Raw genomic sequence first — 23941 nt, 5'->3', positions numbered from 1 at the left:
CTTGAACTCACTATATAGGCCAGATTGTCCTCAAACTCGAAGCAACCCTCCTGCCTCAGGCTCCTATGCGCTGGGATTACAGGTTTGCACCACCACACCTGGCACTAGTACTTTCATTTTTAAATGCCATAAGGTGTCCCAATATCTATGATGTAATCTACTCACCTATTCTCCTGTGGATGGGCATTAGGCTATTTCTGCTGGAGGGCACTGCCTTGGTTTTGCTTATACAGTCACCATCCTTGTACATGCCTTTCTGTGCCCGTGTGTGAGACTTTCGCTAGGATGTTCTTAGGTTCTAAACTGGCCGATGAGAGGCCGCACACTGCCAGCAGCGCTGGGTGTTGCTGCAGTGCTTGCCAGAGCATTTCCGTGTGCACTGAGAGGTTTCCTATCTTTCTTCCCTGCCAACCTTTGCTTGATCAGATTTGCAGTGTTTTGCTAGTCGGATGGGTTGGAGTTCATTTTTTCCCCATGGCTGGGGATGTTGCGCACCTCTTCATGTGTCTGTGGGCGACTTGGGTTTTCTCTCCTGAGTGCTGCTTTTTGCGTGGGCCTATTTTCCTATTGGATGTCATTGACATCTTTCCCCTGGCACCCAGGGGCCAGCCTGGCACTCTCTCTTGTCAATCTGCAATTTCCGTGCAGCATCAGCTTAAGGAGAGGCCACTCTGTGAATGTGAAGTTCGAGATCCGAGCGGCACCTCTCCAGATCCTGTCTGAACATAGACAGTGCGTGAGAATCGCCCAAGCCACACAACACCAACAACCTCTGAGGCAGGATAACTTCTAGGCTCACCCCTAAGATTCTAGGTCCCAGTATAGACACACCTAGACTCAGTTTTCTGCAAACTTTACTCCGGTACCGTGTGAAAGGATCTCACAGATGTCACTGAGGTCCCATTCGGTTACCTTCAGACAGGGACATTGTCTGGAATGTGATTGACTTAATGCCGTGGACCCTTTCAAAACAGTTTCCTCTGGCTGCTCACAGAGGGGAAGTGGCGGGACATACCCTGGCTGCCCTGGAGGAAAGCGCACCCCATGCTGGGAGCTGTCTGTGGGGACCGTGTGGCCAGCACCACAAGGAGCTTCCTGGAGGTGACAGTGGCTCTGGGTGCAAGGCGGTGGCGACCCTAAGAGAGAATCAGCCACGGCACACCCTCTGACCCTTGGGAATCAGAGCTTCCAGCAGTGCAGTGCGAAGGTGGCTACCTGGTCCCTGGGCAGTGGCACGGGGGAAGTGGAGGTGCCGCTGAGGTTAGATGGCCCTCGGCTTAATCTTCACTGTGTCCCAAGCAGCTGTGGCTTTGGGTCAGCATGCATCTTCCTGAGCCTCTGCTGCTTTGGTTGTAAATAGGAACCAACAAGCCAAATAGGTTTGGGGTGAGGATTCAATTCAATATAAATTTCTTGAAGTACACAGACGCCCCAGTACCAGTCTCTATATGATTTAAAGGCACACCACGTTTATAATATTGAAAAAGACTTCGATTACAGAGGTGCCAGTGTTAACTAATGCTTTTGTCTCGGTCACCTTAAATGACAGCTGCTGAAAAAATACCGCCTGGGGCATAGTGCCAGGCACGAGGAGGTTCAGGGTTTAATCATTACCATCTGAGAGTCCAGATATATTTTTCCTTCAGGGTTCCCTGCAGGAGATGCCTGCGGGTTCTGTCCCCTTGTTTCTTCCTCAAGCACTCCAGCTCTTACGTCTTCTGGTTATGTGGAGCAACCTTTGAGGGTGTGTATGAAAGTGATGTGAAGTCTTCCGTCACCAGCTTGATGCACACACACACGCGTAGACTCTCACCTGCTTCGCCCCCCAGGGGTCTCATTAGCGTGCATACCTGCACCCTGTCCATCCTGCCTGAACCCCCTTTGTCTGCAGGTCATCCTAGGAAGTCCCAAGGAGCACTGATGGGCCGCCGCATGCACAGGAGGCGTCACACCCATGCTGCATGGGGGTGTATGGTGCCGCTGCGTCAGGCCGGATATCTGCTGTCAGTGCTCAGAGCTCTGCGGTGCTGGCGGCGCTCTGCGTGGTTCTCACATGGAGACCCTGCTTGTTGCAGGCCAGTTTTGTGAGTACCTGCTAGTGTCGGTGAGGTGAGACAGGGGGAGGGTCTCAGGGCAATCTTGTTGGCCCCCAAGGGATGACAGCTAATGCAGCCACTCCTTTAGCTCACCAGTGACCTTCTCCTTAGAGATACACTTGCCACCGAGATGCCCATGCTCAGAGGGCCATGAGGAAAAGCCAACACCTCTCCTCTCCACCCTGCCGGTCTGTACCTGCTCCAAGTTCAGCTCAGCTGTCTAACCTTGTGTGGGTAAAGGATCTCCAGAGAAACACCAGCAGTGGGGGATTGGTGATTGACTGGAATTGTTCATGCGACTGTGGGAGCTAAGGGGTCCCCGGGTCGGCAGCCAGCAAGCTGGAGACTCAGGAGAGCATATGGCCAAGCTGCAACCAAGTCTGAGAGTCCGGAGAACCGGTGGGGTGAATCCCGGTGTGAGGGCAAGAGGAGGCGGATGTCCCAGCGCACGCACTCAGGCAGGGAGCGCGGGAGTGAGGGGTGGGGGGACACGAGGGGAGAGGAAGTGAGAGGAGACCGAGGGAGCATGAATTCTCTCTCACCCGTCTTTGTTCTATCCAGGCCCTCAGTGGGTCACATGATGCCCAACTACCATGGGGAAGGCAAGCTGTTCTACTCAGTCTGCCCACTCAATGCTAATCCGAGACAGAAAAACCTGGTTTCAGGTTGAAACACTGATGTTTGAATGAAGTACCTCGCAGTGGGTACTTTATAAAGAACAGAAATTTATGTTCTCAGTTTTGGAGGCTGAGGAGGTCAGGATCAAGGCACCAGCAGATCCAGCGACTGCTAAGTGTTGCTACCCGCTTCCCGGAGGTCACCCGGTTGCTACATCCTCACACGGCAGAAGGCGGAAAGGCAAAAAGGGGGACTAAAGTGCTGTTTGCAAGATCTTTCATCAAACACAAATCCACACATGTGGGCAGAGCCTTCATGACTTAATCACTTCCCTAAACCTGTACCCCTTCCCCAACCTTACACTATAATCTTGGGGCTTAAACTCCAGCATATGAATTCCGGAGGGACACATACATTCAAACCATAGCAACCCTCACAGACACACCCAGGATAATGTCTAACCAAACATCTGGGCACTGCATAACCCAGGAAAGTGACACAGAAAATTAACCACCACCAATCTCTTCTGCAGGAGTCTCTCCACCTCACTGGAAGTTGGCTCCTGGTACATCCTTCTAATTCTCCAGATATATTTACATATGCCTGCACCTAAACAATCAATAATTCATTATTTTGCATCCTGAGCATTATGCATCAGGAATTATGCTACACACTGGGGCAGAAAGACAGAGAGAGAGAGAGAGAGAGAGAAAGAGCAACCATTGAGTGAGGAAAGGAAGCAGCAGGGTAATTATAGAAAGTGGTCAATGCCAAGGACATAGCTGGAGGAAGGAGGAATGGAGGGGGTGACAGTTACCGGAGAGCTGTCCGGGTGAGACCTTGCTGGGGAGGAGCAGAAAGGCGGCAGGTGCAGAACGTCAGGAAGCCACACCTGCAGACATGGGCGGAGCTGGATCGTGAAAGGTCCTCATACAAGTTTGTGAGGGCTGCCATAAGCCAGTGCCACAGAGCTTTATTTTCTACCATCTCTGGTGGCTTAGGCAATAGACATTTATTTTCTACCATCTCTGGGGATGAGACATCCAAGATTACAGTGCTGGCCTGTTTGATTTTTCCTAGACCTCTGGATGGCCACCTTCTCCTGTGTCTGTCTCTTTTGGGTACACACTGTATTCTAATCTGCATTGTACATGTTGTCTAATCTGTTTTTATGAGGATACCAGTTATTTTGGATTAGGGCTCACCCTAACAGCTCATTTTAACTTAATCACTTAATTAATCTCTCTCTAAATATAGTCTTCTTCTGAGACATTGGGGTTTAGGGCTTCAACATATGAATTTTAGGGGGACATGGTGATTCAGTCCTTTAGGCCTTGGTCCAGGAAGTGTTTGGGTTTCATTCTGAGTATATCTGACCTGAAGCAATGAGGGTTTTTTTGTTTGTTTGTTTCTTTCCGGTACAGGGAATTGAACCCATGACCTTGTGCTTGCCAGGCAGGCGCTGTGCCGCTGAGCTAAATCCCCAGCCCCCCTGAAGCAATGAGTTTTGCTGACAGCATGAGTAGAGTCTAGGTCATGTAACAAAGTGACCCAATAGCATTTAATGACTCCAAGCCTACAAAAGTTCATTCTGCTCTTGTGTTTTAGTTTGGGGTGGGAAGGTGGCTTCTACATCATGACCTCACCCAGGTGCCCAGATCAGCAAGTGACCTGGAAGCTGCACACATCATTTTCAATCACAAGCCATTGTTCTATGGAGACATCCGGCTGAAACCGGGAGATTTTGTCTCTAGGTGTCCAACCCAGAACAAACAGACAGAAAACCAGGAAAGAAAAACTCTGGGGGGACCCTCTGGCCTGGTAGAATTTCCACATTTTATTCTTTAGTGATGCTAGAGAAAGCAAACATTGAAAAGTTTTAATAGGATTTCTCTTTTAATTTATTAAAATTTTGTGTGCTCCTATGAGTCACTTATGAAGGGAAATGTGTCCCATCCTCCTCTGAGTGAAGGCTTGGGTTGAGATTCGGGGTTGTTGACAGAAGGGGGCTTGTCAGGCAATCTGAGCTCACAATCCCGGTTCAACTACGGAGGACTGTAAGTTAATTGAGCGGAAACAATGACTTAGTCAATTGTCATTCGAGTCAGACCGTACATCTGACACACTATATCATCAAAGCCAAGGCATTCTGGGAAAGAATGATTATCCTCATTCATTATGCTCAGAGTCTCCAGACTCTTGAAAAACACTAGATTACAAAGTTGCTGGGGCAGAACCTGGAAAAGATAAAGTTATAATTGAAAGCCACTTACGTGATATATTTTCAAGGAGTTCGACTTTCTACTTCCAGGCACGTTAAGAACTCTCAAATAATTGTTTTTGGCCAGAGCTAATTTTAGAGCCTCTGAGATGGATGGTTCTGTCATGCGCTTGCTCAAGTCATATTAATAGTTTCCTGTTGTTTAAAAAGTGCCACCACCGTGTGCCCGCTGTGTGCCTGCCACTGACAGACCTTGTGATTTCCCTTGATCCTTGCAAAATCCCTGGAGACGGTGGCCAGACGTAGCAAATAACATGCAGCAAGTCCAGTTACACTTGAATTGCACGTAAATAATACATTTTTAAAAGGAGAATTAGATCTCAAATATGGCACTGGAGATACTCATACTATAAGATGAGATTTATCTGAGATTCAAATGTAACTGGGCAGCTTGGATACTCTCTGGCAACCCTGCCTGGGAGGTAGGTATGAGGCTCTCCTTTCCAGAGGAGGGATGCACCTCTGGGGTCCTGCAGCCGGGAAGGACTAGAATAGGTATAGGTGGTCATCTGGGTGTGGAAGTTCCTGGTCTTGCAGGCACACTGAGGGTTGCATGCTTGTCCCATGCCTTATGCTTGATCTTGCCTTGGCTCTCACTTACACCCTCCCCATCTGTGCTGGGGCAGGGGCTTCCCGTTTTCAGAAAACTGTTGTAGTGCTGTCCTAGGCCCTGAATCCCAGGGTCTGGGGCATTTGTAAAGAATAGAGATTTATTTCTCACAGTTCTAGGGGCTGGGAGATCTGGGATCAAAGGCCACATCTGGGCAGGGCTTCGTTGCTGTGTCAGAACATGGCAGAGGGCACCACGTGGTGAGAAAGAAGGGTACTGAACTGCCCTCTCTCATCCCCGCTATCACCAGCCCCTTTCTGTGACAATGGCATGAATCCAGCCCTTCTGACTTACAGCAACCCCCCACCAGCTCTACCTCTTAATTCTGGGGCAGTGGCAATTAAATCCTAACACGAGTTTGGGAGGGGACAATGGACCAAGTGATAAGTGTGGGAACCAGTCAAGAAATAATTCATTCTGCCTGGGAGGCCACGGACAGCTTCAAGGGCAGGTGACGTGAGAGACAGGCCTAGAAAAATAAGCAGACATCAATGAAGAGGAAGAGGGGCATTCTGGGAAGAGGGGCATTCTGGGAAAAGGATGCAAAATGTTGAGCTATATTGGGGGACTGGAGAGTGGTCTGGGGATCCTGGGGCTGCAGTTCAAATCTGGTGGACCTGGACTTGTGTTCAGTTCTGGACTCTGCCCTTTCCCCAGTTCCTGGAGAACCTGGCTCCAAGGGAAACCCAGGCATGGGCCAGAAGGGCACCGGGACCAGGTGAATGATTTATCTGAACGACTGAGGAATTAAAATCCTATTTTAGGGAGATTAAAACTTTGGCAAATATGAAGGGGACCAAAAGATGGAGGGAAGAGAGAGCAGAGAAGACAGGAAGATCAAGATGAAGTCTCCCCAGGTTAAAATAGAGATGTTTTGGGAATTTAACTTTGAAAAGGTTTTTGTTTTGTTTTTTGTTTTGTTTTTTGGTTTTTCTCCGGTACCGGGAACCGAACTCACGACCTTGCGCCTGCCAGGCAGGCGCTTTTGCCGCTGAGCTAAATCCCCAGCCCCTTGAAAAGGTTTTTGAATAATAAAATTAGAGCACTTTTTGGACAACCCAGCCAGATGAGATGAGTTGGGAGAATTTCATTCCAAATCTGGGACTGAGATTAAATCTTGAGAATCAACGTGGAGACAGAGAAGCTGGCTGGCTGAGCTTGTAGATTGACTGGCTTTTGTTATTATCGGTGTTGCTGTTGTTGCTATTATTATTTCAGTATGTGGGATAAGGGGAAATGGGCCTAGGGCCTTTTGCCTCCTAGGCAAGGGCTCTACCACGCGACTACATGCCCAGCCCTTGATTGGCTTTTAGGTGCCTAATATCTATGTCAGAGAGCTGGACCAAATGCCAGTTTTCTCCTTGGTAAAATACTTTGCTGGTAGTGCCAGGAAACTGGTTGATGATTATTTTAGGCTGAAGAAACAAGTATATTTGTGTTAGTATTCCAGTGGATATATGATTATATGATTTCTATTTTCTGATTTACTCATTTAAATGTTAATTTTTAGTTTTTGGTTTTTTGAGTTAAGGTCTTGCTGCGTAGTTCAGGCTGGCCTAGAACTCACTATGAATCCCAGGCTGGCCTTGAACTCATGGAGATCCTCCTGCCTCAGCCTCCTGAGTGCTGGGATTACAGGTGTGCGCCACCCCATCCTGCTTAAAGCAGTTAATTTTTTATTGTGAATAAGTGCATATTTATTTATGAAAATTAGAGAAAATTGGAATAAAAATCACTACTTATCTCCGAGAAAGATTTTTTTGGTTTTAAAATGTGAGATTATTTCTTCTCTACTATTACTTACAGCCTGGATTGATTCAATATGCAAACGTCCCCAGCTTATCTCAGTGAATGTGATTTTTTTTCCTTCAGAACAGACCTGAATTAATAACCCAGCTGAAATTACATTCAATTTGACAAATATCTATCGAGCGCCTGCCGCGTGCAGGGGCCTGAGTGAGAGCCTGGGGTGGATACAAATTTACATGACACAGCCCTTGACTGGAGCAGGTTGTAAACTAGCGAGGAGCCAGGGCTGGGCAGACGAGATAGGAGGATAACGGAAGGGTCAACACAGATAGCAGTTAATTCCAGCGGAAGTGTGGGAGTTGCAAGGGAAGAGTGTGAAGGGGTGGATGGACAGTGTGGCTCCCAGCTAGACCCGGAAGGAGGCCTTGGAGTTATACCACGCACTGCAGAAAAGACAGCCAGGCTGCGGAGCTGTGTGGGGCTGGCAGTGGCAGGAGTGGGCTTGTGGCTGAGCATGTGATGAAGCGAAGGACTGGCTCAAAAAAACCTCTGTAGCTGCTCTCCATCAAAGAAGGGGAGTCACAGAGGGAAAAGGGATCCCGCTTCGAAGTGGGCTTTGGAGAGGAGGGAGGTCACCACGATAGACAGAGAGCAGCCTGTGATGGAGGGAAAGAGCAGGGAGCTGTGGGGGGAAAGCAGGGCATTGGGTGTGTGTGCCTGTGTGTGTGCGTGTGCACGCGTGCATCTGCAAGGCATGTGTGCACGTGTGTAGGTTGTGCGTATGCATACTCCTATGTAGTGTGCACGTTTGTAGGTGTATAGTTGCATGTATGTGCATATTCAGTGTGTGTGTGTCTACATGTGCTGTGTGCGTGCCTTAAAAAGAGAGATAGACAGAGAGAGGTTGACTTGTGGCCATTGCTGTTATTGAAAAGTATTTGATAAAGAGCGATTCGAAAGAGGACTGCAGGAAGCTTTACAACATGCCTCATAAACTCCATAAACGTCTTTCCTTACCTTCAAGATTATCCTCCAAGAATTTGAGGTAGGTTTTGCTTCTTAGGGATGAATTGGCATGCAGAGTCAAAGGCCCAGTATTATGCTCTAACTTCCTGTTAAACTTCTAACATTGGGCACTGAATGTTTTCAATGAATTGGGATACCCCAAGGCCCCCCCCCATGGCAGCCGACCTTAGGAATCTTACGTTATTCCTTGGCTTTTACACAGAGTCTGCTTCCTGTGTATGCATCCTAGGCAGCGTTTGCTTAGCTTCTGTTTAAGCTTGCTTGCTTGGAGCTCAATGGGGAACAGTAGCCTTGCCTGCCCTCGGCTCCAGGACACATCATTACTGTCCTTCCCCTGACCAGCATTTATACCTAAGGGTGCCCGGAGGCAGATGTTTCCTGTCTTTCTCACCTCTGTGCCACACACACTGCCTTGGAAAGACAGTCTGGAACCGAGGGCTCTCAGCAGACCCTCACAAGACACGCAGAAGTGCAACAAGACAAGGACAAGTATCTCCCACCAGGAATTCCTCAGCAACCTACACAGTCCAGAGCCTTTAGGAGGCTGGGGAGCCAGGCTGGGGAGCTGCGACATGGGTGACCAAAGCTGACAGATGGTCTGTAGTGGCTGAGGAGGCCTGCAGGGGTGTAGGTAGAGCTAACTCAGGAAGATGCTACCCACATGGGATGAAGAGGTGGGGCCAAGGCCCGAGAGGGAGGTGCCTGCAGGGGCTCCGAGCAGGAGAGAGCCTGGTACCCAGAGGGAGCTGGGGCACCTGGAGGGCTGCAGAGAGGGTGAGCAGTCTGATCTGTATCTTTGCCTGCCTGCTCAGTTGCTGTGGCAGGAGGGGTCGTGGGGGAGGGACTCCTTAAATTGTCCACAATCCTTGCTGTTTCTGATTGGATTTTAATCGGTCAGCTCAATCCAAAGTGCAATGGGCTATGGCTTCCATGTTCTCAGAATTAAAGCACACTCTGAAGCTCGACCACTGATTGGTGCTGCTGCTTCTGATGCAAGCCCATGGCATTTCCTGATGTCTCAGGTGCTCCTGTGGGCTCATTCCATGAGCTCTTTCCCCTTGGACCAGTGAGGCCCCAGGCCTGGGGTAGGGGGTCAAACTCCTTTAGGAAAGAAAAGAATGGAGGTGCCAGCAGAGCTGCTCCAACTCCCCCAGTAAGAACCCCTTGGCCCTGGCAGATGGCCAGCACTCATGGCTCTGTGGACTCGCTTGGGGCTTGTGGGGCACGAGGGTGGACAGGTCATCCCCGGGGCCAGCACTGAACTGGGATTTTGAGCTTGGGCTGTGCAGAGGTTTTCACACATGGCTCTGTAGCAGGACAGCACAGCCGTGTTTGGTTTTGACATCAGGGGTCTGGCGAGGATGGCCCGGTGAGCCTGTGTCTTTGCATATGCCGCAGGGCCTCGGCTGAGACTTCTCTCTGCTCCCTGGGGCTGCCACATGCCTGCTTTCCTCCTGGCTTCTCTGTCCCTCCTTCAGCTTGGGAGGCAGCCAGCCCTCTCTTGCTTCACTCCTATGTTACTGGATGTTGGGTCTTGTGGGGTTTCTTTCCAGGTTCTTGGTGTCACAAAAAAATTGGACAAGATAAACACAGAAGAGGCAGCAAATGTATGTATTTATTGAAGATAGAAAAGTATGCTCTGCGGTGAGAATGGGCAGGTGAAAAGGCTCGCAGCAGTCTGGGGTTAAGAGAAAGGGGCTTTTCATACCCACAATTCCTCGGTTATCACACTTTCCTCAAGATAAGGCATTGGGCCAGTCTTCTTATCAAACACTCACTTGGCCTCCCAACATGTATAAACTGTCCTATCAGAAGACTCATTTGGCTTCTTGTTACATGTAAATGAAGGATCAGAAATAGTGTCTTTTGATTGGCTGTGCCCCCATGCAAATGAAGGATTAAAAAGAGAATCTTCTGATTGGTCCTGTGAACAGCACCAGATTCAAATGGAGGACTGAAAATATAGTAGCAAGTTTCTGACTGGCCCAAAATAGCACTTTTCTGATTGGTTCTGTGTACAGTGACAAATGGCATCATTGTCTTACCTGTGCCTCTTTGCATTTCTTCCCAGAAGCCTTTGCTTCTGCCTGGCCCGACCCCTGTGACCTCCACACGTCTGTCTTCCTTGTCAGACTGGACACATCTGTGCCCGTTCAATGCCTTTCTTCATTGCTAAGCAAAAGCTCCTGTTAGGTGGGCTGTGGTGTTCACTCTTTCTTTTTAAATTTTAAAGAGAAGAAGAAAAATAGAAATAAAATAAAACAGTTTCAAGTCAGGCTAATAGGAGAGTAACAATAATTAACTGATCATTCCCTGAGAGTATCCTTTTGTACAGGAAAATTGCCTGTGTACGGTTGTCTTGGTTTACAGGGCCCTGTCTCTCTCTGTGTCATTGCTCCCCCAGCACCTACCTCGATCCCAAAACAGAGTAATGACCTTCTGACAGTGTGAATGGGCCCAGATGAGGTGGGAAGAGGTGGGTAGGGAGTCCCGTGTGTGCCTGTGGTTGGCTCCCAGCTTCCCTCTTAACAATCTGCGGGATCTTGGCCAAGTCTTAGCCTCCGGGAGACTCGGTTTCTTTATGTGGAAAAGAAAAAGTCAAGTCAGGCTAAGGTGCTCCAGAGAATCCCTGTGAGACTCAGATGGGGTAATAAATGTCAAGTGGTTTGTTGTTGTTATTTTCTTGCAGCCTGCTGAGTTCCCCCCACCTCTCCTCTCAAGGCCTGTGGGGTTCCTCGTTTGGAAGGATTATGGCAACACTCCTGCCCTCCTGCTGCTGAGACACTTCACCTGCCAGAGTCTTATCTCTTCTTCCTCAGGGACCTCACTGTTGGTCACCATCTCTCAGCCAGTTTTGTCCCCAGGGGTTTTAATTTACATGTCCCATTAAAGATGTGAATTCACTTCTTCACAATTTGGGGGGTGGGGTACATTGAGACTGTGTTGTCACAGCTAACAGGGATAATTCTCCCTGTGTGGAGTGACTTAGGAGTCGTCCTGAAGGTAGCTAAGGGACTGAGGGTAGCGAGCGGCTGGTTCCAGTTTCTGCACACGTCTTCAGGTTCTGCCTGACACCCATGCCGGTGGGTTTGGACCTCACAGTCTTGTCGCCTGACATCAAAATCATCTTCATTTCAGAGATCACAGGTCTTTCTAAGGCGGGACTGGGTGCTGTGGGTCCTGCTCTGGAGCCCTGTCTCTACCTCCCCACAGGGTCACTGGGGAAATGGGGGAGGCTAACTTAGCCTCAGGAAGGCCAGAGGGACACTCCCCACGAGTCTGGTAGTGACTGAATAGATGGTGAGCTGGCCTCTTTTCCAGGTTCTTCTGCTTGGCTCACAAATGCCCATGGCTTCCTCCTGAATGTCTGAAGTCCTGTGAGATGGGCTGTCAGTCTCTGGGGCAGTGACTCTGAAGATGGTCCCACTTTCAAAGAGTGTAGTGTCCAGGGCTGTCTGAGAAACTCCAAAGACTCTGTCACCTTGGAGGAGTGCCCCCAGGGCTGGATGAACCGGAGCTCTTGGCCACAGTTTTCTGCATCTATTGTAGCTCCTCTGCTGTCCTCGCCCCCTATACACAGCATGTTTTCAGGGCCCTCAGTGCCAGAGCAGTGTGTTGGTCAGGGGAACAGAGCCAGTAGGATAGACAGGGCTCTGTCTCTTTCCTTCCTTCTTTCTTTCTTTCCTTCCTTCCTTTTTTCTTCCTTCCTTCCTTCCTTCCTTCCTTCCTTCCTTCCTTCCTTCCTTCCTTCCTTCCCTTTCTTTACCTTCCCTTTCCTTCCTTCTTTCCTACTTCTCTTCTTCCCTCCCTCTCTTTCTTTCTTCACTATCCATCTATATATCTATAATCCACATATCTATCATCCATCCGTCAGCTATCTATCCATTTATATATCATCTACTATCTGTCCATCATCCGTGATCTATATTTCTACTATCTACCTACCTACCTACCATCTACCATCTATCTGTCCATCTTTCCTATTTCTCTATCAGTCTATCTGTCCTATCTATTCTCTATCTGTCCTATCTATTCTCTATCTATCTATCTATCTATCTATCTATCTATCTATCTATCTATCTCTATCTAATCTACATTTACTTCTGGGAACTGGCCTATGTGATTTTGGGAGCGGCAAGTTTACTCTGTAGGGATACTGGTGGTCTACAAACTCTGGTAAGAGTTCATGCTGCCATCCTAAGTCTGAATGTCATGGGGCAGTAGGCCGGAAACTCAGGGAAGGTTTCTGTGTTGCAGGTTTGAATACTTCCTTCTTCTCAGATGTCTCAGTCACTTCCCTCGTCAGGGAGACACAATAGCCACAAATGAAAGGAGGAGAGTTTTTGGAGCGTTTAGTCCATAGTTGGCTGGCTCTGAGGCAAAAAGAGCATGGGGGAAGGGTGTGGGTGGACACCCCCACTGTGGTGGCCAGGAGGCAGAGAGAGAAAGGAGCCAGCGAGGAAGAGGACGTCCTCTTCCGGCCAGGCCCACCTCTGGGCACATTCAGCTATGCAAGTACCACATCCACTGATCAGTATAGCACCCCTATGGCTCAACCACCTTCCAAAAGCTCCATCCTTTGGGACACATAAGCCTTTGGCAGGGGTTGGGGTGGGGCGGGGCAGAGACATTCTATATCTAAAGCAGGACATCATAAAGGAATCCTCAGGCATTTCTCTCAAAGTCTTCAAGTGACTGAATGAGGTCGATCCTCTCTTCCGCTCAAAGTCTACTCATTAACTAGAATCACACCTAAGAAATAAGTTCACATCGACATCTAGACTTGTGTTTGGTCAGCAACTGGGTGCCAGAACTGAGCCAAGTTGACACATAAAAGTAAATGTTGCTGACAGTGCGGGGCACAGTCACCCTAGTGTCTGTTCTGCTAGTCTTGTTGGTTCTCCTTCTCCCCTGCCTACCACCAAATTCTTGCTAAAGTTTAGAAGACTTTATTTTCTTTTCTCCTTCCAAAGTATGTATGGGTCCTGTCTTGGCTTCCACACCTTTGCTACTACTTCCATCTCCTCCATTGCCTCCTGTGAGACTCCCAGGCCACTTCAAAAGATAAACAAAAGTTCTGTTCAGAAAAGTGTTTGCCTACACCTGTAACTTTAAGAGTTTTACCTATTTTATCTTCCAGCAGGTTAAGTGTTTCTTGTTTTAATATTTAGATATTTGATCCATTTTGATTTTAACTTAGTACATGCTGAAAGATATGGGTGTTGACTCAATCTTCTGCATGTGTGTCATGGTTTGTGTCTAGATGTCCCCCCAAATCCTCGTGCAGTCATGGGGTGGGTTTCTAGAGTTTATGATTGATTAATGGTGCAATGTTGGGATTATGGATGTAAGAGCTATACCTGCCCTGGGGCAGGTAGTTTGCATACATTGTAAGGGAGGGAAAGAGGTGGCTAGGGGCTGCTCCTCCCTTTTTGCTCTTGCTGTTTTCTGCTGCCATGAACTGTTGCCCTCTGCCACGTGCCACCCTGTCTTGGATCCAGCTGAGTATGGACTGAAACTTCCACAAACTGTGAGCTAAATAAACCTTTCCTTCCTTAATTATGGGTGTCAGGTATTTTGTCTCAGCAATGAGAGAAAAGTAACTAAGACAAGTGCATAGCCAGTTTCCCCAGCACCATTTATTAAAGAGGCTATCTTTCCTTCAGTGTATGTTTTTGGCCCCTTTGTCAGAGATCAAATCATTGAATGTGCTTGGGGTTGCTTCTGCATCCTCTATTCTGGTCCATGGATCCTCATGTCTACCTTTGTGCCAGTTCCATGTGCAAATTAAAACAACTTGGAGATTCTACCTTATTCTAGTATGGATGGTCATCATCAAAAAAAAAAAAAAATAACAAATGCTGGTGAGGCTATGGGAAAAAGGAAACTTTCTACATTGTTGGTGGGAATGTAAATTAGTATATTCACTAAGGAAATCAGTAGGGGGATTCCTCAAAAAGCTAAGACTAGAAATTCTATTTGATCCAACTATTCCCCTTCTAGGTATTTTCCCAAAAGAGCTAATGACATAATATATAGGGATACGTGCACACCCATGTTTACAGCAGCACAACCATAATAGCTAAATCTTGGAAGCGGCCTATATGTTCATCCAGCCTATATGTCCATAAAGAAAATGAGGTATTTACACACAGTTGAGTATAGTGGTACCTTGGTTCACAAACTCAACTCTTTCCATGATTCTGGTTGCAACCAAGCTGGATGAGAACTGAATCAAATTCAATGGTTAGGTTCAACACTGACCTTATGAGGAAATTTTATTTAATTCTCATCCAGTTTGATTTGTGACCAGAATCATGGAGAGAATTGAGTTTGTGAACCAAGGTACCATGGAAATACTCTACCATAAAGGATAAGCTTGAGTCTTTTGTAGAAAAATGGATGTACCTTGGATCATAATATTAAGTGAAATAAAACAGACACATTAGTTTCAGTATTGGATGGCTTCTTTTTTTTTTTTTTTTTTTTTTTTTTTCCTCCGGTACCGGGAACCGAACTCACGACCTTGCGCTTGCCAGGCAAGCGCCTTTGCCGCTGAGCTAAATCCCCAGCCCCTGGATGGCTTCTTTTACATGAGAACCCAAAATATAAGTAAAGAGCAAAATAGAAGATAGATAATTGGAAGTAGGGAGATAGATGTTTCTCCAATAGGAAGGAGATGGAGGAAGAGGGACAAGAGAGGGAGAGGGGATGAAGAAAGGAATTAAGATGTGTTCTGTATGTGTGCCAACTCCCCATGAGGCACGTACACATTATTACTACAAACATGTACTGATAATAAATAAACAGATACATAAACAATAAATGACAAACTAGATCATTCTGAATGCATTTATTTGCCACTTCTGTCTGAACTTTCCCCAATAACTCTTAGAAGCTGGACCCAACCATCTTTACCAAACTTATCCAAATGCCAAGAAAGAAAGAAAAATTAGTATTGATCTGAGTACTTATGATTACGACTTAGCATGTTCAGTATGGATAAAGTGTATTTGTGAGTGTACAATGGAACCTCTCTTTTCAATAGCATATAAAGTATATATATGGTGTGTTTGTGGTGGTTCTTGCATAGACTTTTCTTGTAAATACTGTTTTATAGATAACTGTTTTACAGATGTCTTCACTTTCAGTACATTTATGATTCTTAATCAATTCCCAGTTATAACATTATTTCCACGAGGGTTATATGCTTTATGGTCACCTGCTTTATAGAGTAGTTCTCCTGAGTTCATTTTAGCCGGCAAGTGGGTGTCTCATGCTCTTTGACCCCTGGCCTTGGGAATCAAGGTCCCCTGTCCCTGACGGCTCTAGCATTGCTGGAGGCCAGGGTTACCGCTGGTGCTAACTTCAGAGAGAGAAGTACAAAGCTCTTTTGTTCCATATTTTTCTTCCTGAAGATGACATCAAATTCATAAAAATGGCAGGTTTGACTCATAAGAAATTTGTATTTTTCTTGCTTTCAGAAGAAGCCTCAAGCTAACATTTTTGTACGTTTTAAAATGAAAAAGAATCTTCAAACAAATGCTGTAATTCAACCTTCAAAAAAAAAGCTCCTGGGTCCTTGTTTATTAATTTATTTTGAAAGAAGCTTTCCATTTGGGAGGCACCTGTACCAGGCTTCATGGAGTGCTTCCTGCAGAGGGAGTCCTGCCTTCCAGAACCTTCTGAGTCGTGGGAGTGAAGAGTGAGGAGTTGATGGGTGGGGTTAGGTGAAGCCATGTGGCTAATTGTACAGTGAGATGGGAGGGTGGGGTTTGAGACACAGTTCAGAAACGACCAGTCTCACTTGGTCTCTTCCCATTTGGAAAGGATCTCTCTCCCTGCTTCCTGTTACCCATTGTGTGGGAGCTGGAAGAGGGAGAGATGTGTACTGATCAGCAGGTACTTGGTGGACATCTGCTCTAGCAAGGTATGTGTGGAGAAGACTTGTTATCGCCTTGTGAGGACATGGTTTCCTTTGAGTGGGGCTTTTAAGTTTTAGATATGAATTTCTGGTAGGTAGTGCCTTCCTTCTTTCATTCCCAGGGTCTTTATCTCTTCATGAATCAAAAGTTATTTGTTAAGTAAATCATAGTCCAGCATGTAGATAGTAGAAATTGGATTAGTGGATCATGAAGGATAATAAGAATTTGCTTATTGTTCTTCATGGTGCCCAGACTTTTATGTTTGTCATCCCTCACCACATCAGCTGGATGGTGGTGCACTCATTTTGCACATGAAGAGATGGAAACAAAAAAGCCTGGTTCAAAGCCAATTTGGAAATCTTGGCCATGGGCCAAGCCAAGGTAAAATTCAGGCTTAAAATTCAGATTCTCGAGCTCTCTTATCCCTAGATAAGAGGGGAAATCTAGGAAAACTCTCAGACTCATAGTTAACCATCTTATTTAAACATCTTTTAACGATTTTTTGGAGGAGGAGTTAGTTTGAAGTAAAGGGCCTATTAGTCACTGTCCTGTCGCTGGTACAAAACACCCAATAGCCACAATTCAAAGGAGGAGAGATTTATTTGGTTCACAGTCTCCAGTGGGTTCAGTCCAAGGTCAAATGGCTCCAAGGCAGAAACAGCATGGTAGAAGGACATGATAGAGGACAGATGCTCATGTTCCAGGAAGTGGACAGCCAGATCTGAGACAAGTATACACCCTTTGAGGTCACCCAGTGACCTCCCTATTGCAACCAGACCTTGCTTCTGGACACACTTGAGGCAGGGGCATATTTTAGATCTAAAGCCTAACAAAGCAAACACTCAGCTAGCTTAGAAGTTCAGTCTTTAGAGGTCATGGGTGTTTTTGCTTAGGCCTTGTAGGACATGGTCTACTAAAGTTTAGGACCAAAAATAGTGCAGGAAGAGGAGATGGTCTAAACCCTCAAGAAGAAAAGACACAGAACTCTGGAAATGCAGAAGCAGTTCGTGCATCGTGACCACGTTCTGCTAATGTGGAGATTAGTCCATTTACTGCTCAAAAGCCGGTGACGTTCTCTGTACTTACAGCTATGTAAAGAAGTACTGATAGTGGCCTTGCCTTGCACCCATGGGGAGAACGTCTTTGCCTTCACTTTTAAAAATTTAAAGCAACTGTACTGCTTTCAGAATCCAGCAAGTGTGGCATTTTCTTCCCATTGTTCTGGTTTCACTGTGGTCCACTGGCGCTGTATGATGTTTGGGGAGATGCAGCCACTACCATGTGTCTGGCTTTTATCACTGGTATTTTTTCAAACATATTTCCATGTGTTAACATCATTCATCTTTTCAAAATTGCTTGTAGTGTCAGAAGAGTTCAGAGTACTTATTTATTGTAATTTCTTTTATTTAGTTACCTAAATTTGGAGAGGAGCCGGGGTAGATATTGAGGGCAGCATTTGCATTATTGCCAAATTTCCCATTTTCTTTTTATTTTTTTTATTTTAAAGATAATAAAAAACAATAAAAACAGTACAGAATTTCAAAGCAAGATGATAGGAAATTAACAATAGTTATTACATTGCATATTGTTGTCTTTAAAGTAGTTACTCAGATTACCAGATATAGGCATGCAAGATTGATCAAACAATATAAACACTAACTGTTCCTTTTAATGAACTAACAGAAATTATTAGTACAATTATCTTAGCTAATATATATCTATATCTATATCTATATATAGATATAGATATAGATATATATCCCTTCCTTCTTTTCTCCTTTCTGCCATCCCAGTTGTTCTTTCCTTTTGAGCAGTTTCTTTCCCTTTCACAATATCTATTTTACCTTTTGTATCTTAGTTACTCTTTCAATTTCTTACATTAGGGGGACAATACAGTGTTTACACACGTGAGTCTGATTTATTTCACTTATGAGTATGCTCTCTAGTTGCATCCATTTACCTATAAAAGCCTTGAGTTTATCTTTCTTTATAGCTGAGTAATACTCCATTGCATAAAAAGTACCACATCTTTTTTATCCATTCATCAGTTGATGGACATTTGGGTTGTTTCCAAGATCTAGCTATTACAAATTGTGCTACTATAAACCTGGATGCACATATATCATTGTGGTATGATGTTTTTAATTCTTCTGGGAAGATAACAGAAGGGGAATAGCTGAACAAATAACAAAATGCCTCCAGCTTTTGTTATTGGTTGATTTTTTGATGATAGCCATTCTTTCTGGGGTGAGATGGAATCTCAGTGTTGTTTTAATTTGCATTGCTTGGATGACCAATGATGTTGAACATTTTTTCATATATTTATTTGCCATTTGTATTTCTTTATCTGAGAAGAGTCTATTCATCTTAGATGCCCACATTTGGATTGGGTCTTCGAATTTTGGGAGTCTGACTTTTTTCTTTATATGGTCTACATAGAAGGATAGTTGGCTAAAATTTTTTCCCAGTTTGTGGGTTTTCTTTTTACTCTGTTGGTGGTTTCTCTTGATGTGCAAGAAGTTTTAAATAAGATGTGATTCCAGTTGTTGATTCTTTGAAGTATTTCTATTCAGTTTGGTTTTTGTTTATAAACTGTCTGCCTACCCCTATGTCTTCAAGATTTCTATCTACTTTCTCTTCCAGTAGATTTAGTGTTTCTGTTTCAATATTTAGATCTTTCATCCATTTTAACTTTAGCTTAGTGCATGGTGGTAGGCTTGAGTCTAGTTTTAGTTTTCAGCATGTGGAAAGCCAGTTTTTCCAGCACCATTTATTAAAGAGGCTGTCTTTCTCCCAGTGAACATGTTTGGCCCCTTTGGTCAAAGATATTGTGACTGAGTGTGTTTGTGGTTGCTTCCGCATCTTCCAATCTGTTCCACTGACACTCAGGTCTGTTTTTTTTGCTAGTACCATGCTTCTGTTTCCTATATAAAAAACCATTGTAGACCTTTTTGTACAGATTATCTTTTTTTTTTTTTTTTGCCAGTTATGGACATTGAATCCAGGGATTTCACCCGTGAACTATATCTCTAGCCCCTTTTTAAATTTTTATTTTGAGACAGGGTCTCATTAAGTAACTAAATTGCCCAGGCTGGGTTCAAACATGTAATCTCTCCCTCTTCAGCCTCCCAGAGTGCTGGGATTACAAGTGTGGGCCACCACACTCAGCTCATTATGGTCTATATTTCTTCCTTTGGATTTCCCTGGAGGCTATTGCCCAGAGTGGAATTACTAGGCCACAGAATATAAACACTTCTCTAGCTTTTATTACTTTGCCAGTATTTTGCATAAGTCTTCTTTCATTTCCCCTTTGTCTTTCATCCAACAATAAAAATTCTTTTCCTATGTGGAGATCGCCTTTTCCCACACTGGGAGCTTCCATCCTTCTTGTCCTACAGAAGTCAGAAGCCTAGATTCTAGTTTTTTTCTAGAATTTTGTTTTGTGTTTTGTCCAAATCATTTTAAGTGTCTTCTTTATAAAACGAGGTAATATTTACCCTTCCTACCATAGTTGAAGATCAGTTAAGTTAAAAGTGACACACCTGAAAATATGTACAGTTACCAAGGATTCTACACATGAGATGATATCATTTCATCTGGGGATACTCAATCTTTATGCAGGGGAAGCAAAGCTAATATCTTCATGGATATAGACACTTTATTTTATAGACACTAATCTCACATCTATGTCCATAATTTTGTCAAGAATATTATATAAATAGGATCATATAATACATAACACTTTGGGTTAAGTTTTTTTTCCATTCAGCATAATTCTCTGAATATTTATCCAGATTGTTATGAACTGGTCTTTATTGCCGAGCAGCATTCTCTCAGTAATAACTGTTTAACCATTCATATGCTGAAAGATATCTGAGTTGAGGTTTCATGCTATTAAAAATAAAGCTGCTAAAAATAAATTTAAGAAAGATGCTATAAATGTTAGGGCACAAATTTTTGTTGGAAATTAAGTTTTTATTTCCTTGGGATACATGTCCAAGAATGCAGCAGTTAAGTTGCATGGTGATTGAGTGGTTTATTTTTCTTTTAAAGAAACTGCCAATCTGTCTTCTAGAATAACTATGCTGTTTTGCATTCCAGAAGTGATGTACAAGTAATTCAGTTTCTATGCATCCTTGATAACACTTGATATTGTAACTCTTTTTTATTTTAGTCATTCTGATAAATGTGTACTCATAGCTCATGTACTTTTATTTTGCATTTCCCTGATAGCTTTTGATGTTGCACATCTTTTTGTGCTGCCTAATTGCCATATATATGAGACTATTTTTATATGTATATATTTTTCAGTGAAAATTTTTATGTCTTTTGCCAATTTTCTAACTATATTGTTTCCTTTTTTCTTTATTGCTGAGTTTGAGAGTTCTTTATCTATTTTAGACTCGTCCTTTGTGAGATATATGGTTTGCAAACATTTTTTCCTCTCCTAGGGCTTGTCTTTTCATCTTCTTAAAGGAGTCTTCTGCAGAACAAGGCTTTCTAATTTTGAACAAACGTAATTTACAATTTTTCCCTTATGGCTTGTTTTTGATTTTGGTAAACTTGATTTTGGTATCAAGTTTAAGAACTCATTGTCTAGAGCTTCAAGATTTTCCCCTCACTTTTTCCTAAAAGTTTTATAGTTTTATGATTGACATTTAAATTCATGGTACATTTTGGAAGAATTTTGTATAAACTGTGAGGATTAAGTCAAAGTTCACTTTTTAACCTGTGAATTCCCAGTGGCTCCAGCACAATTTGTTGTAAATGTTATCCTTCTCCATTAGGTTTCTTCCACAGTTTTGTCAAAAGCCAGTTGGGCATATTTGTATGGATCTATTTCTGGGTTCTTTGTTCTGTTCTTCTATGTCTGTACTTTTACCAATACTCCATAATCTTGATTATTGTAGTGATATCATACAATGGATTGATTCCTTCCCATTTATTCTTGTTTTCTAAAATTATTTTAACTATTATAGTTTCTTTGCTTTCTATATAAATTTCATAGTAATACCATTGCTATCTATAAAAAGCCTTGTTGGAATTTTTACACAAATTATATCAAACTTGCCTGTCAAGTTGAGAAGAATTGATCATTTTATCATTGGGTCTTTTATTTTATGAACATGGTCTGTATCTCCCTTATTTAGATCCTCTTCTATCTCAACAACATTTTGTAATCATTAGCATATAAGATCTTCACACAATTTATTAAATTTAAACCTAAGTATTTTATTTTCTGAGACATTGTAAATGGTATTATATTTTAAATTTTTATTTCCATGTGTTTTTTGCTGGCATATACAAGTGCAATTTATTTCTTGTATGTTTATCTTGTATCCTGTGACCTTGCTGAACTTATTTACTAGTTCTAGGAGTTGTCTCTTTTTTAAAAAAAAATTCTTTGGGATTCTTCAACACAATCATGCAATCTATAAATAGAGGCAGTTTTGTTTCTTCCTTTCTGAACTGTTGACATTTTCTTTCTTTTCATGACTTATTGCATTGGTTAGACCTTCTAGAAATATGTTGCATAAGGGTGGATATCCTGGCTTTGTTCTAGATCTTAGGGGAAAACATTTTACCATTAAACTTAATAGTATGCTTTTATTGTTAAGTATGTTACCAAAGATTCTTTTTTGTAGATATTCTTTATCAAATGGAGAAAGTTTTCCTTTTTTCTATTTTTCCAAGAGTTTTAAAAAGTCATGAATTTTATCAAATGCTTTTTTAGCATCAGTGTGATGATGTAATTTGCTTCATTAGTCTGTTAATATGGTGATTGCTTGATCGATCAGCTTTGCATCCCTGAAATAAAACTCATGAGGTTACAGCACATGTATATATGATATATATAAGGAGAGAGAGACACACACACACACAGAGAGAAGGAAAAGAGAAAGAGACAGACAGGAAGTGAGAGAGAGGGAGAGAAAGGAATTCTGTTTGTTAATATTTTGTTTAGAATTTTTGCATCTGTATTCATGTGACTATTGATGTATAATTTTCTCCTTTGGTACACTCTTTAGTGGTTTTGATATCAGAAATAACAGTTTATGAAATAAATTGGGAAGTATGTTCTGTTTACTGGAAGAAATTCTGGAAAATTGGTGCTAAGTTTTCTTTAAATGTTTGGGAAATTTTTCCATGGAAATGTCTGGGCCTGGACATTTCTTTGTTGAGAGGTCTTAAATTATGAAATCATTTTTCCTTAGTCATTACAGAGCTATTCAGATCATCTGTTTCATCCTGGATGAGTTGTGGTATTTTTCCACCATCTTCCAGTGGCGCCAAGACTTCATGTACAATGGACCCTTGTGGAACACCCTACAAAAGGACATCCAGCTTTCGGCTTTCGGCTAGGAGGAGGCTAAGGTGCAACTTGTCTGGAATCCAGGTTTATCTGACACCAGCCACATCTGCCATGCTGCCCAAGTTTGACCCCAACAAGATCAAAGTCATGTACCTGAGGTGCACTGGTGGTGAAGTCAGTGCCACGTCTGCCCTGGCTCCAAGACCAGTTCCTTGGGTCTGTCTCCAAAAAAAGTGGGTGATAATATCGCCAAGGCAACTGGTGACTGGAAGAGTTGGAGGATTATGGTGACACTGACCATTCAGAACAGACAGGCCCAGATCGAGGCGGTGCCTTCTGCCTCTGCCCTGATCATCAAAGCCCTCAAGGAACTGCCAAGAGGCAGAAAGAAGCAGAAAAACATTCAACACAATGGAAATATCACTTTTGATGAGATAGTCAACATTGCCTGACAGATGTGGCATTGGTCTTTAGCTGGAGAACTTTCTGGAACCATTAAAGAAATCCTGGGGACGCTCAGTCTGTGGGCTGCAATGAGGACAGCCAGCACCCCCATGACAATATAGGGTGCCACCGCTGACATCAAAAACGGTGTTGTGGAGTTCTCTGCTAGCTAAGAAACATAAAATACTTCACTAAAAAGATGATCTGACAAAAAAACAACAACACGACATCCAAACCACAGCATTGCTCATCTCAGTGACACTAGGATAGAAAGGGATGGTAGGCAGGTTAGGACAAGGGCCTGGGTAAACTGAGGTAAGCCTCAAGAAATTAGAGTGTAAGTGACAGAGGACTAATGAAATCTGCGGACAGCAAGAATAGCAGTGGCAGCCGCATGCCTTCATTTTCATGTGCCCATCAAGTCTGAAAATGGCACCAGGTGGCCACAGCCAGTGACAAACTTCCCCTTGCACGTCCTCCAGAGGCTGCGCATAAGGCCCTAGATTCAGGCCCTTCCTCCGTGTCTGCCCTTGGAACTCCTCTCCACTAGCAAGAGCTTTTCTTTGTTCTTCCTAATAAAGCATACCCAGTTTGCTCCCTACTGCTGTCCTGTCGGCTTCATTCTTCATCCTCATCAGGACAAGAGCTCAGAGGGAGAAGTTGCATCAGGATCGACATTTCCCTCCCGAGGCAGTGCCGCCTTCCCCTTCCGGTCTATGTGTCCATCTGACCTTGGGGAAATGTGGAAGGCTTTGAGGGCCAGGCCCTTGACAGGCAGACAAGTCTGCGTTCTAGGATTCGTGTCTTAATGTCACTGCAAGTCCCTTCCCCTCTCGGAACCTCATTTACTCCACCCTAAACAGGAACTGTGACTTCAGA

General features: G+C 44.0%; 1 pseudogene; it reads left to right on the top strand.

Moving 5' to 3' along the window:
• Positions 1 to 2009: 2009 nt before the first annotated feature.
• Positions 2010 to 23663, top strand: LOC102012048 (annotated as a pseudogene).
• The last annotated feature ends 278 nt before the right edge of the window (positions 23664 to 23941 follow it).

This window comes from Chinchilla lanigera, unplaced genomic scaffold (assembly GCF_000276665.1).
Source record: "Chinchilla lanigera isolate Chin_1 unplaced genomic scaffold, ChiLan1.0 scaffold00002, whole genome shotgun sequence".
NCBI classification, from domain to species: Eukaryota; Metazoa; Chordata; class Mammalia; order Rodentia; family Chinchillidae; genus Chinchilla; species Chinchilla lanigera.
This window is presented reverse-complemented; position numbering and strand designations above follow the sequence as displayed.